The sequence below is a fragment of the Benincasa hispida genome, chromosome 5 (genome assembly GCF_027475165.1).
Source record: "Benincasa hispida cultivar pf3 chromosome 5, pf3_genome.v1.1, whole genome shotgun sequence".
NCBI classification, from domain to species: domain Eukaryota; kingdom Viridiplantae; phylum Streptophyta; class Magnoliopsida; order Cucurbitales; family Cucurbitaceae; genus Benincasa; species Benincasa hispida.
In genome coordinates, this window is record NC_143482.1 from 25,570,527 (window position 1) to 25,584,591 (window position 14,065).

Below are 14,065 nucleotides of genomic sequence, written 5' to 3' on the forward strand. Positions count from 1 at the left end.
ATATTATATAGTTGCATGATAAGCATGCTCATGCATCATATTAAATATAAATGTTATATTATATGATTCCATGTATTTATAACATATCCATGCATCATACTATATTATAAATATTATATTATATAGTTTAGAAGGTGGATGTGTTTATTTTCATTACTTTATAATATAAGTGTTATGTTATGTAATAAAAATGAAATTGTATGAAGCATGACATTGCTTATAAATTATAAATGTTATATTTCTTTAATGTCATCTAGATTCATGATTATAGGTTTTAATTATTTTATTAACTTTATAAGTGTTATGAATGTAATGAATTATACTTAAAATCTATAATCAAGAATTGCATGCAAACATAGGTTGAAATTACTTTTAAATGGTTTTAAATTTATTTCACCTAGACATATGTTTATAAACATAGGTTAATCTTTATTTTCTTTTTAATAGGATTAAAATGAAAATAAAAAAGATTAAATTTTGTAAAAATAATTTTCTATAAGGGACCTTTGTCTAAGGAAGATTCTTTTTAAGACTAGGGTATTTAAGCTAGTGGAAATGGAACACCTCTTCTTCAGAACTGACTTGGAAGGTGAATTAGACAAATATTTTATAAGCATCCAATATATGATTAAGTTTATTAAAGTGTTTAATAAACAAGAATCATATATTGTTAAACTATCTAATATAAGTGTTATATTGGGTCAATTTAGCAATACGCGTAGATAAATTTATTAGTCGGGTTTACCAGGTAATAAATCATCGGTTTTAAAATACTAAGTGGGAGGAAAAGAGGTATATGATATGTTGTTTTTCCACTCACGTTCTCCCTTAAAATTCATAACGTGAGACTTATGCTTGACCTTCAAGCTCCTTGGGAGCATCCCCCTTTGGATGATGTTTGTATGGAACAATATCAAGGTGAATGAAAAAAGTATTTATAGTAAGTGGAAGAAGGATGTTCATCAACATGTCTTACAGTCTCCTTCATTGGTTTGCATCATGAGATCTTCTTGCACGATCTCGAGGTGCTCTGAAAGCGTCCCCCTTCAATTTTTTGTACATTAGGTCAATATTAAGATGAACTCCAGAAATGGATATGATAACTTTAATTTTTGTCCCAAACGGTTTTTCCCTTTGGTTAGCTCATTGGGGTGGAACTCTAGGGTCTAAAATGGAGGGTTGTACTTACAGAAAATTGTTAAGCAAGTTAATGATTTCTTGACCAAATCAATGGTGACTAGTTATTATAGGAATAAGAGTTATTCTGGTGTAATGATTGGTTGAGAGTGTATCATTTTAGTGAAGGGGTAATTGACCACCATTAAGTGGCTTTTATCCTAACTCACTGAAGCATCATTGCAAAATTAGATGTAAAATGAGGTTCATTAAAATTTTTCTAAACTTGATTGGATTTATAAGAGTTGTGTTAAAATCTAATATAGATCAATTTATTTTATTTCAATAATATGTCAAGTTTAGTTATTTTAATGCTAAACTTTATAAATTTGACCAAAGCTAATTATACAATATGGAAAATTTTGCTTGAAACTATTTTTGTGGTTGACAGCCTAAATTTCGTCTTGACTGAGGAATGTCCTCCCGTCCCAACCCCTTATGCAATACAAAATGTTCTGATGCATATGAAAGGTGGACAAAGGCCAATACTAACGCTCGAGTTTACATTTTGGTGAGCATACCTAATGTCTTAGCCAAAAAATATGAAAGCATGATCATTGTACTTCAGATCATGCAATCATTGAAAGAATTGTTTGATCAAGAGTTCTCACAGTTCAATTAGGATGAGGTTGATTTTGATGAAACCAGTAATGTCAACCCCCTAAATTAACTCAAGTCCATATTGCATGTAAAGGGACTAATAGGGGAGGCAAATGCTGCCAACTCTAGTGAAGTTTATCAAAATGGTTCGACTTCTGAGATAAAGCTTGGAGTTTATGGTAAGAGGGTTGAAGCTGATCCCACTACTTTCCATAAAAGGAAGACATTCAATGATAGTAAATCTAATTTTCTTGTCTTGGGAATTCGTTTATTGGAGAATGATGATTTTTTGTTGGATAATTGATTCAAGGACCACTAACCGCGTCTATTCTTCCTCTCAGGGAATTAATTCCTAGAGATAATTGGAAGCTGGAGAGATGGCTCTTCGAGTTGATAATGGAGAGGTCGTTTCAACTATTGTCGTAGGTAGACTCAAGATAATTTTGAACAAGAAACAATATATGTTATTAGATGGCGTATATATTGTTCCTAATATTAAGAGGAATTTAATCTTCATTTCTTGTTTGATTGAACAAAAGTATTCTCATTTCTTTTTTGAACATAGAGTGCTTATTTTTAAGAATGGAATAGAGATAGGCTTTACTTCAATGGAAAGTAAGTTGTATGTACTAAGGCCATTAGTTACAAAGGTTGTCCTAAATACTGAAATGTTCAGAATAACAACAAAAACTAAGAGACAGAGAATTTCTTCTAAAGAAAATGTCCACCTTTGCATCTAAGGTTAGAACACAATAATCTCAATAAGACTGAGAGATTAGTTAAAAATGGACTTACAAATGATAAGAAAACTCTTTACCTGTGTGTGAGTCTTGAAGGCAAAATGACAAAACGAAATTTTACTAGAAAAGTTATAGTGCCAAAGAGACCTTAGAGCTTATATATTCAAATTTCTATAGTCTGATGAATGTAAAATTAAGAGGAGGGTATGAATATTTCATCTCTTTCATAGATGACTATTCAAGATATGAGTATCTTTATGTAATGCAACATAAGTTTGAAGCTCTTGAAAAGTTCAAGGAGTATAAAACTGAGGTTGAGAACTTACGATCTGATCGTGGCAGAGAGTATATGGACTTGAGGTTCCAGGACTATATGATAGAATACAGAATAACGTCCCAATTCTTAGCCCCTGGTATACCTCAACAAAATGATGTATCGTAAAGGAGAAATAGAACCCTGTTGGACATGGTTCGGTTTATGATGAGTTATGCTCAACTACTCTTTTTAGGATATGCGGTAGTGATTGCAATTTATATTTTGTACAATGTTCTATCAAAAAGTGTTTCTGAAACACTTTTTGGGCTTTGGAGAGGTCGTAAAGGTAGTTTACCCCACTTTAAGATTTGGGAATGTCCGACACATGTGCGAATAACAAATCCCAAAAAGTTGGAACTTCATTCGAGAGTATACCTATTTGTAGCCTACCCCAAAGAAATGAGAGGTGGGTACTTCTTTTATCCTAAAGAGAATAATGTATTTGTATCGATAAATGCTACCTCTTTGGAAGAAGCCCCATGAGGGACCAAAAAACATGAAGATGAAGGAAATCACAAACAGAGATCTCTATGAGCAGCAGAAGGGATCGTTCCAAATTCCATTTAGAAAGAAAACAAACAATTACAGTCTTAAAAACAAACAAGTTATGCATAAACCAAAATTACAATATGTTATAAGAGAATACAAGGGATAAAGTATGCGTATCTTTGAAGAACCATTCTTCAAGTATCCCTCGATTAGTGGCCAATGCGTCCAACGAAGCAGCACTCGAATGCAATGAACAGAACACGAACAACACGAATGTCTGAATACTCCTCAAACCCAATCGAGTCCAACTCGATTCACGCACAAATTTAGAACACCACCCCAAGTGTTACCTTGGTAGTCTCGGTATAAGAATCCAAGAGTTGTGGGCTCTGTATGATCTTGGATTAAGGAAGAATGAGGTATGCGATCGAGTAGAAAATCGAGTAAGTGGGAGATATAAACACTATCTATCGCATAGACGATGTACTCAATCGTTTATAAAATGCAAGCCTATCACATAGACTTTGCTACTCGATTGTGTAGCAATGAACAGTTGAGTAACTATCATATAGTCACCACTAAGCGATCATGTATGCTCACAACGGCTATCGCTTGGTAAAAACACTTTTTACTTGAAAGCCTTTTTCGTGAGAATTTTCTGAACGGATCAACCTCTAAATTTGGAAAATAATTTTCCTTTTATCTCACGATTACCATAAAACTTCCAATAACCTCCCACTCAAATCGGTTATTAGAGAAAAAGAATTAATTAATATATTATAAATAAATATGATAACCAACTTATCATATTATATTTATAACCTATAGTTTTAATATTTCATCATATGAAACATATAAACCATAGTTCTTTTTCTATTTTATGGTACTTAATATAAATCATATTTATATTAATTCCTCCAATAATGTATCTAATACATCACACCAATTATATCACATATAATTGAATTTCCTCTTGTTAATTTCAACACTTCAAACTAACCCAAAATCTGATTCTCAACTTGAACCCATTGAGCTACCAAGGGTACCTCATGGACCTGCAGTCTGAAGCTCCAACGGTACGTGAATAACTGACTAAACTCTTTAGTCACGAGATCCACCATTGGTTAATTGTCGAGTACTTCATTACAGTTGCACTCTTCTTACTACAGATATATTTATGTGTCCATATATCCAATCAACAGTGTGATAACTCTTCACAAATCGCTCGTAACTACAGCTGGGCCAATTTACCGTTTTGCCTTTGTAGTTACATCTAACTCCTTGAGTACCACTAATTCCTCTAATGAACAATAAATCATAGTCCTACTATGACTGAGTCCTCTCTTTCAAAGAGGGGGTGTGGCCACTATGTTCAAGACCTGGAATCAACCCTTAAGGGAGCAATTTATCTACTTACCCCTACTTTGGGGAATGAGTGAATTCTGTCTTATGTACATGGTTCCCAGCTCCCCAATTAGACGAATCCCCAAAAAGGTGGGCTTGTTGAGTTCATCTGGCCACTCTCACCCATACTAATCAAATAACCGCCCTCATAGGCAGGAGTTTCCAGAACATTCAAGATTAAGGTCATGTCACCTATGGTCGTTTTAGTGAAATGTAAGTCTCAATTATCAACGACGTTATATAAAGAGACTAATCATCTCGTGGTCTAGTCTTATACAAACTCTTTGTATAGGACACCCTCACTCACATGTCTCCATATGAATGGTCAGGATTAGACCATTTGTAGCACTTTACAACCGTTGTAAATATCTACAAAGCGGGTCATATCCATAGTGTCACCAGGATAAGGTATCCTTCCTTTATCCTTATACTATAGACCATTTAGTTTATTACTTAAGACATGATCCACTTGTATGTCTCACATACATGCTTAAGTTACATGAAATAACAACGGATTGTAGTTTATTGAATATGAGTAAATGCAAATAAAATAACATTTATTTTATTAATAACAATGTGTACAAAATGTTTACAAACTACGAGACCACTGAGAGAATTAGGATGCCAATCCCAATAGAAGAAATATAGTATCAAGTGAAAATTCCAGTGGAACTACTGAACTTTAACAAGGATTGTTGAAGAGGCTACAATAAGAGTTGTTGATGTCGGTTCATCTAGTCAAGCACATCCAGCTCAAGAGTTGAGATTGCCTCAATGTAGTGGGAGGATTATGAACCCACATGTTCATTACATGGGTTTACCAGAAGCCCAAGACATCATATCTGATAATGGGGTTGAGGATTCATTGTCTTACAAGTAAGCAATGAAAGATGTTGACTAGGATGAATGGATTAAAGCCATGAATCAAGAAATGAAGTCTATGTACTTCAATTCTGTATGGGAGCTTGTAGATCAACCTGGTGAGATAAAACCTATAGGTTGTAAATGGATCTACAAAAGAAAAAAATGGTGTAGATTGATAATGGGCAAAAATGCACGTTATTACAACACAAAGATATAAAACAATGTGGGAATGCGATGGTAAAAACATGCAAAATCATGTCCAAAAGCATTAAGTTGAGAACATTGTGATCACATGCGCCCATCGCATTTTCCTGTACGTATTTTGTACAGGAAAATGCGTTGGCGCAAAGCAAATTGCAATCCAAGGAATTCGGCGCCTGAGCGAATTAGAAGATTGCAACTGCAAAGCTATGCGATCGTATGCGCTCGCGAAGATCTGCTCAAGAAGGTGACCGCATAAAGATGGCGCATCAAGGTGAAAGTTTAATAAATCATGATGGGACAGAAAGTTGATGACGGTCGAATCCGAATTTAGTTGACAAGCCGTTAATGACACACTGTAGCAAGTACATTCAACTTTTCGGTGACCATTAATCGGTGCATCAGACAGAGATTTAATGACCTCCCATCATTGCAATCATTTGAGAGAAAAGCTCTTCACCCTAAAGCTCTATAAATACCGAAGGCCACCTTTGTTAAAGGGGTTCGAGTTCAAAATTTTGGAGTTCATAATATACATAGTTCGCCATATACGTAGAGATAGATCATAGATAGCCGTTAGTCTATAATTATGATACTTAGAAGGCAGAGGCGAGCGAAAAGAGAAGATGTCGAAAGATCATTCCTGGTTAGCTCAAGAGACTGCTAGGAAGCACTGAGAACGGAGAGAGGGTCGACTCTTGCGAAAGAAAGAACATTCTTTTGGGCATAATAGAGTAAAACACAGTGTAAAAGCCTCGGGAAGCAAGACATTGCTATCGGGCTCCCTATCCCTACTTTCCATTGTCGTTCTATATTCTGATTTTGTTTATAAAATGGAATTTTCACCTCTACATCTGTTCAATCTCTTCACAATGTGCATGAGTAACTAAACTTTCGAATGGGTTAAGAAGCACTTAGCTAGCAGAACCTAAGATCTTCATTTTATGCGATCATCTTGTCTTATGAATGCGTCCATCACCCTTTAGAGATACTTTAGAGAGTAGTCTAAAGAAAGAACCTAAACTTGAGAGAGTTAGGTTAGAATCTAGGCTTGAGAAAGTCAGATTAGAACCATATAAGCAAGAGATAGAAACTTAGAGATAAGTTTTGTTTGCTATCATGCATTGCATGCACCCTAGAAATAAGATATGATAGTATGCGGTCGCCTTGTGTATGTGTGTATCATTCATCATCGCATAGACAAGAATAGAGGCTTAGACATAAGTCCTATAGACATTATCATATACATCACATGCGTCCTAAAATTAGGAACTATGGCATTTTCATTGAGAGATGACATGCTGTTGTGTGTGTATAGCATGATCGCATGACTTGAACACAATCTTAGGAAATGTTAGCTAAATACCTTCTCAACCTATTCCCCGCATACTCATTGTAACTTTCGTTGTTATACTCTTTACTCAATTCTACCGCATAGGATTTATATTTTAAACAACATACCAACCAACTTATTGTTTTTTTCACCGCAAAGGAATCAAAATTTACCAATGCATAATATCTCATGTGTTTGACCCTGGACTTACCACGAAACCTAGTAGGATTTATACTTGGATTTTACTAGGAAAACTTGCATGTGCAACGCATACACCACCATCACAATATACATCATTATTTCATCATATTCACAACGCATCATAGATGGAAAGGTACATACCTTTAAAGTTAGACTAGTGGTAAAAGGTTATACCTAGGTTGAGGGAGTGGACTATGAAGAAACTTTCTCACCTGTTGTCATGCTAAAGTCTATTCGAATTATCTTGTCCATTACCACATATTATGACTATGAGATATAGTAAATGGGCGTCAAGACTGCCTTTTTAAATGTTAATCTTGAAGAGCTCATCTATGTGAATCAACTAGAGGGATTCGTTGAGCAAGGTCAAGAGCAAAAGGTTTGCAAACTTCGGTCCATTTATGGATTGAGACAAGCATCTCGATCTTGGAATATAAGATTTAATATTGCAATCAAATCTTATGGCTTTGATCAGAATGTTGATGAACCTTGTGTATACAAGAAAATCATCAATAGTTTAGTAGTTTTTCTTGTGTTGTATGTGGATGATATCCTACTCATTGGGAATGATGTAGGTTACTGATAGGTATAAAGAAATGGCTAGCCACCCAGTTCCAAATGAAAGATTTGGGTAAAACACAATTTGTTTCAGAGATCCAGATCATTAGGAAAATATTGGCCTTGTCTCAAGCATTTGATAAGATGCTTGTCAAATATTTGATGCATAATTCCAAGAAGGGTTTATTACCTTTCAGGCATAGAATTATCTTGTCTAAAGAACAGTGTCCTAAGACTTCTCAAGTGGTTGAGAAAATGAGGCGAATTCCCTATGTACCGGTTGTTGGCAACCTTATGTATGCAATGTTACGTACTAGACCTGACATTTGCTATGCAGTAAGTATTGTCAATAGATATTAATCCGATCTAGGATTAAATCACTGGACAACAGTCCAAACAATCCTCAAGTATTTACGGAGAACGAGGAACTATTTGTTGTGTATGGAGCTAAGAATTTTATCCTTACAGGATACACGGACTCTGATTTTAGACTAATAGGGATTCTAGGAAATCCACATCATGATCAATGGTCATTCTTAATGGAGGAGTTATAGTATGATGAAGCATCAAGCAAGAATGCATCACAAACTCCAAATAGAAGTTAAATACATAGTTGCTTGTGAAGTTGCTAAGGAAACTATTTGGCTGAGGAAGTTCCTTACTGATTTGGAAGTCGTTCCAAATATGTCTTTGCCAATCACATTTTATTGTGATAATAATGGTGTTGTGGAAAACTCAAAGGAACTTAGAGTCATAAAAGAGGCAAACACATCGAGAGGAAATATCACTTGATCTAGGAGATTGTGCAACGAGGTGACGTGATAGTCATGAAGATAGCTTCAGAGCACAACATCGCTGATTCGTGGCTCTCACAACTTAAGTGTTTGAGAGTCATCTAGAAAGTCTAGTGTTGGGATTGGTGTCCTAATTCTCCTGGAGTCTCGTAGTCTGTAATTTATACACATTATTATGAAGAAAATAAGAGTTATTTTATCTAGCATTTACTCATATCCAATAAACAAAGCTCCATGGTTATTGTATGTAAACTTAAGCATGTATATGAGATATACAAGTGGATCATGCCTTAAGTGATTACCTAAATAGGTCTGTAGTATAAGGATTAAGAAGGGATACCTGACCCTGGTGACACTACGGATACGACCCGTTTTGTAGAGGTTTGCAAGTGTTCTGGACTACTACAGATGGTAGATCCAGACCATTCATGTGGAGACATGCGAGCGACGGTGTCCTATACAAAGAGTTTGTATAAGATCGGACCACGAGATGATTCGTCTTTGTATATAACGTCGTTGATACTGGAGACTTACATCTCACCTAAACGATCATAGGTGACATGACCTCAATCTTGAGTGTTTTAGAAACTTCTGCTTTTTAAGGTGGTACTTTGATTAGTATAGGTGAGAGTGCCTAGATTGCCAACTCAACATGCCTACCTTTTTGGGGACTTGTCTGATTTGGGAGCTGAAAACTCAATTACACAAGATGAAATTCACTCCTTCCCCGAAGTAGGGGTAAGTAGATAGATTGCTCCCTTAAGGGCTAATTCCAGGGCTTGAACATAGTGGCAATAGCTTCTCTTTTGAAGAGAGGACTCAGTTATAGTAGGACTATGACTTATGTTCATTAAAGGGATCAGTAGTACTTAAGGAGTTAGATGTAACTATAGGGGCATAACGGTTATTGGCCCAGCTGTACTTACAAGCGATCTATGAAGGATTATCGCATTGTTGATTGGTTGATATGGACACATAATATATCTATAGTAAAGAGAGTTCAGCTGTCGGTCTTTAGTGGAGTGCCTGGCAGTTAACAGATGTGGATCCTATGATTAAAGAGTTTAGTCAGTTATTCACGTACCGTTGGAGCTTTGAGCTACAGGTCCATAAGGTCCCCTTGGTAGCTCAATAGATTCAAGTTGAGAAACAGTTCTTGGTGTTGATTTGAAATGTTCAAATTGACAAGAGGTAATTCGATTATATGTGATATGATCGGTGTGATGTATGAGATACATCATGTGGAGAATTAATGTAAATGAGATTTACATTAAGTACAATGAAATAGAAAAAGAATTGTGGTTTATATGTTTCATGAGATGAACTATTAAAACTATAGGTTATAAATATAGTATGGTAAGTTGGTTATCATATATATTTATAATAATATTAATTATTGGACAATTATCTCTTTTTTTCTAATAACCAATTGAGTGGAAGGTTATTGGTCGTTTCATGGTAACTGTGAGATAAAAGGAAAAATGTTTTCCTAAATTTAGAAGTTATTGTATTGAGATTTCTACTCTAGAAAAGATCTCACGCAAATGTTGTCAAGTAAATACGATATACTAAACGACGGTTGAAGAGAGACTAGACGATCGTGGAGTGATTCTATACAATAGTTCACTCAGCTGGCCTTTAGCTAAATGATCGCGGAGCTGCTTCTAAACGATTGGGCATCATCTATACGATAAACCTTGTCATCTCCCACTTGCTCAATCGTTACACAATTGTTCTTCCTCCGGTCACGTCCTCTAACCAAGTCCACACAGAGCCCACACTTCTGGATTCTCACACTGAGAATACCAAGGTAGTCATTGTGGTGGTGTCGTACTCAATTCGACATTGTCGAGGTTTTTGGAGGTCGTTCGTTGTGTTCATGATCTTGGAGATCGCTATGTTTGTGGTCACGTTGATCGTGCAGTGTAGCGATTGAAGTGTTTGAGCGTTCGTAGTTGCAGTCTTACTGATCAATCGAGCATTCGTGATCAAGAGAGATTGAAGATGAGTCTTCAAAGGTATGTGTAATTCTATCCCTTGATCTTTAGAAAAGCATGCTGTAATTTCGTATGTTGCATGACCAGTATGTTTCGTTTCTTGATTGTAATTGTGTATGTTCAAATACGGATGAAATTTGGAACGATCGTTCCACTGTTCATAGAAATCCTCATGTCTGATTTTCTTCAATTGGTATCAAAGCAAGGTTGTTCTGGTATTCCAAATTTCACTTATGTTTTGAACTTCCTTTACAGTCGTGGTGGGTTTTCTGCATTGCGTTTAATTGTTAAATGCGTTTGTGGATGGCGTTAATGAATGTTTACGGGTTTAATTGCCTCTGTTTAAATCTTTCTTTAAATTACAAAGTTTTAATTTGTAAGGGCCCCTGTGTTTTTTGGTGTAATTAACATGCAATCGAGTTTATAATTCAAAGTGTTTGAGTTAGTCGAGTCGTTCGTGATGAAGTTTCGAAGCATGGAGATGTGGTTCTCAGCGAAGAAGAGGACCAAGTGTTGGTCATGTCGAGTATGAGATACAATTAATGTAATGTATGTGGATACAATATATTATAAATTTTAATGAGAGAGATAAATATTTGAATATAATTCAAATATTTATTATATGCATGAGATTCATATAAAAACTAGGTTATCCGAGAGAGTAAAGTTTGAATATGATTCAAAACATGTGGCATTTATATATGTATGATATAATATAAAATATTATGTTAATATAAAGTTATTTAATTTAATTACATTAAAATTAAGTTTTAAAGTAAATTAAATTAAGGAATAACTCCCTCGGGAGTTATTTCATTAGACTGGTGAAGGAGTTATTTGGGATTGGTGTCCTAAATCTCTTGTATTCTCATAGTTTGTAAACATTGTATAAAAAAATTGTTATTAATAAAATAATTGTTATTTTATGAGCATACACTCAATCCAATAAACTAAGATCCTAGGTTATTTTATGTAATTTAAACAAGTATGTAAAGACATACAGGTAGATCTTGTTTAAATAATAACCTAAACGGTTTATAGTAGATGAATAAGGCTGGATACCTTGTCCTGGTGACACTACGGATACAACCCGCTTTGTAGATATTACAAGTGTTGTAAAGTGCTACAAATTATCTGATTCTGATCATTCATTGAGACATGTGAGCAGGGGTGTCCTATACAAAGAGTTTATATAAGACCGAACCATGAAATGATTAATCTCATTATATAACACCATTAATAGTAGAGACTTACATTTCACCAGGATGATGATAGTGATGGAACGAACACATGCACAACACGGATCTAAAGTACTCTAGTTATGTTAATTTCAAAGAATAATCATGCAATTAAAACAAGTAAATAAGGATAGAAAAAATACAACCTTTGTACACTTGAATCTTCTCCAAAGTAACTCTAATATCCTCACAAACGGTTCGTAGACTACCACGAGAGTCTTCCCGACTATTCTCTAGCCTTAGAATGGGATGATGGGATCTGGTGAATGACTAAATTGGAGAGGAAAAGGTTAAGTATTTGGGAGAAAAAAATTATGAGATTATCACATAATCTCATAAATTTTCACTTTGACCAAGAGAATTAAAATTCAATAAACTCTTCTTTTTAAAGACTATTTCATGCAAAACATGCAACTTTGAGTTTGATGAGAATTTGACACTAAAAAATCCACTAACTCAAAGTGGGATTAGTGAGGGGAGTGTCTTCAAATTGAAGACAACACTTAGCAATGCAAAAGTTGGCATTTCTCACTCACAATTGTTGGATCTTTCTATTAACTTGGTCAATGGTCAAAGTTTGACTCTTAAAGTCCAAAGTCAACAATTTTGAATTTTTGACTTTCAAAGTCAAAAGTATTAATTTGACTTTCATTGCATTTTTTACTTAGTCAACAAATTTGACTTATATTGCAATTTTGACCAATTCTATTTAATTTCATAATTAATTCTAATAATTAATTTTAAAATTAAATTAATATCAAATAATTAATTAAACAGTTTAATTAATTTTATTTAATATTAAATCCAACACTAATCCCAATCAATATGAATCCCTATCATACTCTTGATATTTAAATTTTATTTAAATATCTCATAATTTCACTCTCTTTATGTTTAATTAACAATTAAGACATTAGGTTAAATATATCATATATATTTACTACTTTGATCCAAAAACCGATTTTGAACACTTCAAATTCGTTCATCGCACTATTCTAAAGTTTAGTCTAATATGAGCTAGTAGGGGGACCTCATGGACCTACAAATCATGGGCTCTAACGATCCGAGATTAACCGGCTAAACTCTTTAACCTAATTAACTACCATTCATTAACCACTAGGTCACTCCACTAAAGCCCAGTAGTTGCACTCCCTTCACTGTAGATATATTATGTCCACTCGATATAACCATGATTAGTAAGTCAACTCTTCACAGGTTGTTCGTAATAACGGTTGGGTCAAAAGTTGTTTTACCCCCGAGATTACATCTTGCTCTTTAAGTCCTACTAATCCTCTAATGAACAATTGGTTTGTGATCAAATCACTAAACCAAGTCCCTCTCGAACCAATGATAGAGTAAGGCTCCTTGTTCAGAACCTGAAGTCAGCACTTAAGGGAACAACCTCTTTACTATCCCTAAAAGCAAGTAGGAGTGAATTCTGTCTTGCACCCATATTCCAAGCTATCTACCTAATCTTACCCCTAAAGTGGTAGGCTTCTTGAGCCGGCGCTATTGAGCCAACCCTCACCTATGAAAATCTAAGAATAATCCCGAATAAATAGGAGTTCATATGTTTACCATTACAAGCTGCAAGTTTTAAGGACATACAACCCAACACATCGGTGACATGACCTGAATCTTGAGTGAGTTGTGAACTCCTGATCATGAAGGTGGTCCTTTGACTTGTATGGATGAGAGTGGCCAAATTGCTAACTCAATAAGCCTACCATTTTGGGGATTCTTCTTATTGGAGAGCTGGGAACACAACTACACAAGACAAAATTCACTCCTTCCATGATGTCGGGGTAAGTTGATAAATTGTTTCCTTAAGAGATGATTTCGAGTCTTGAACAATGTGGCCACACCCTCTCTTGGCCCGAGAGAGACGGTCATAGTTGGACTATGACTTATTGTTCATTTAGAGGAATCAATGGTACTTAAGGAGTTAGATGTAACTATAAGGACAAAACGGTAATTTGGTAGAACTGTAGTTACGAGCAATTTGTGAAGAGTCATCACTTCGGCTACCAACTGCCTCCAGGAATTAAATCCTTGATAAGAAGAACATACGAGATTAGTAGCTCCAGAATCAACTATCTAGGCAGAATCATCATTCTCTACTAAGCACGTCTCCAAGGAAAATAAATCAGATTT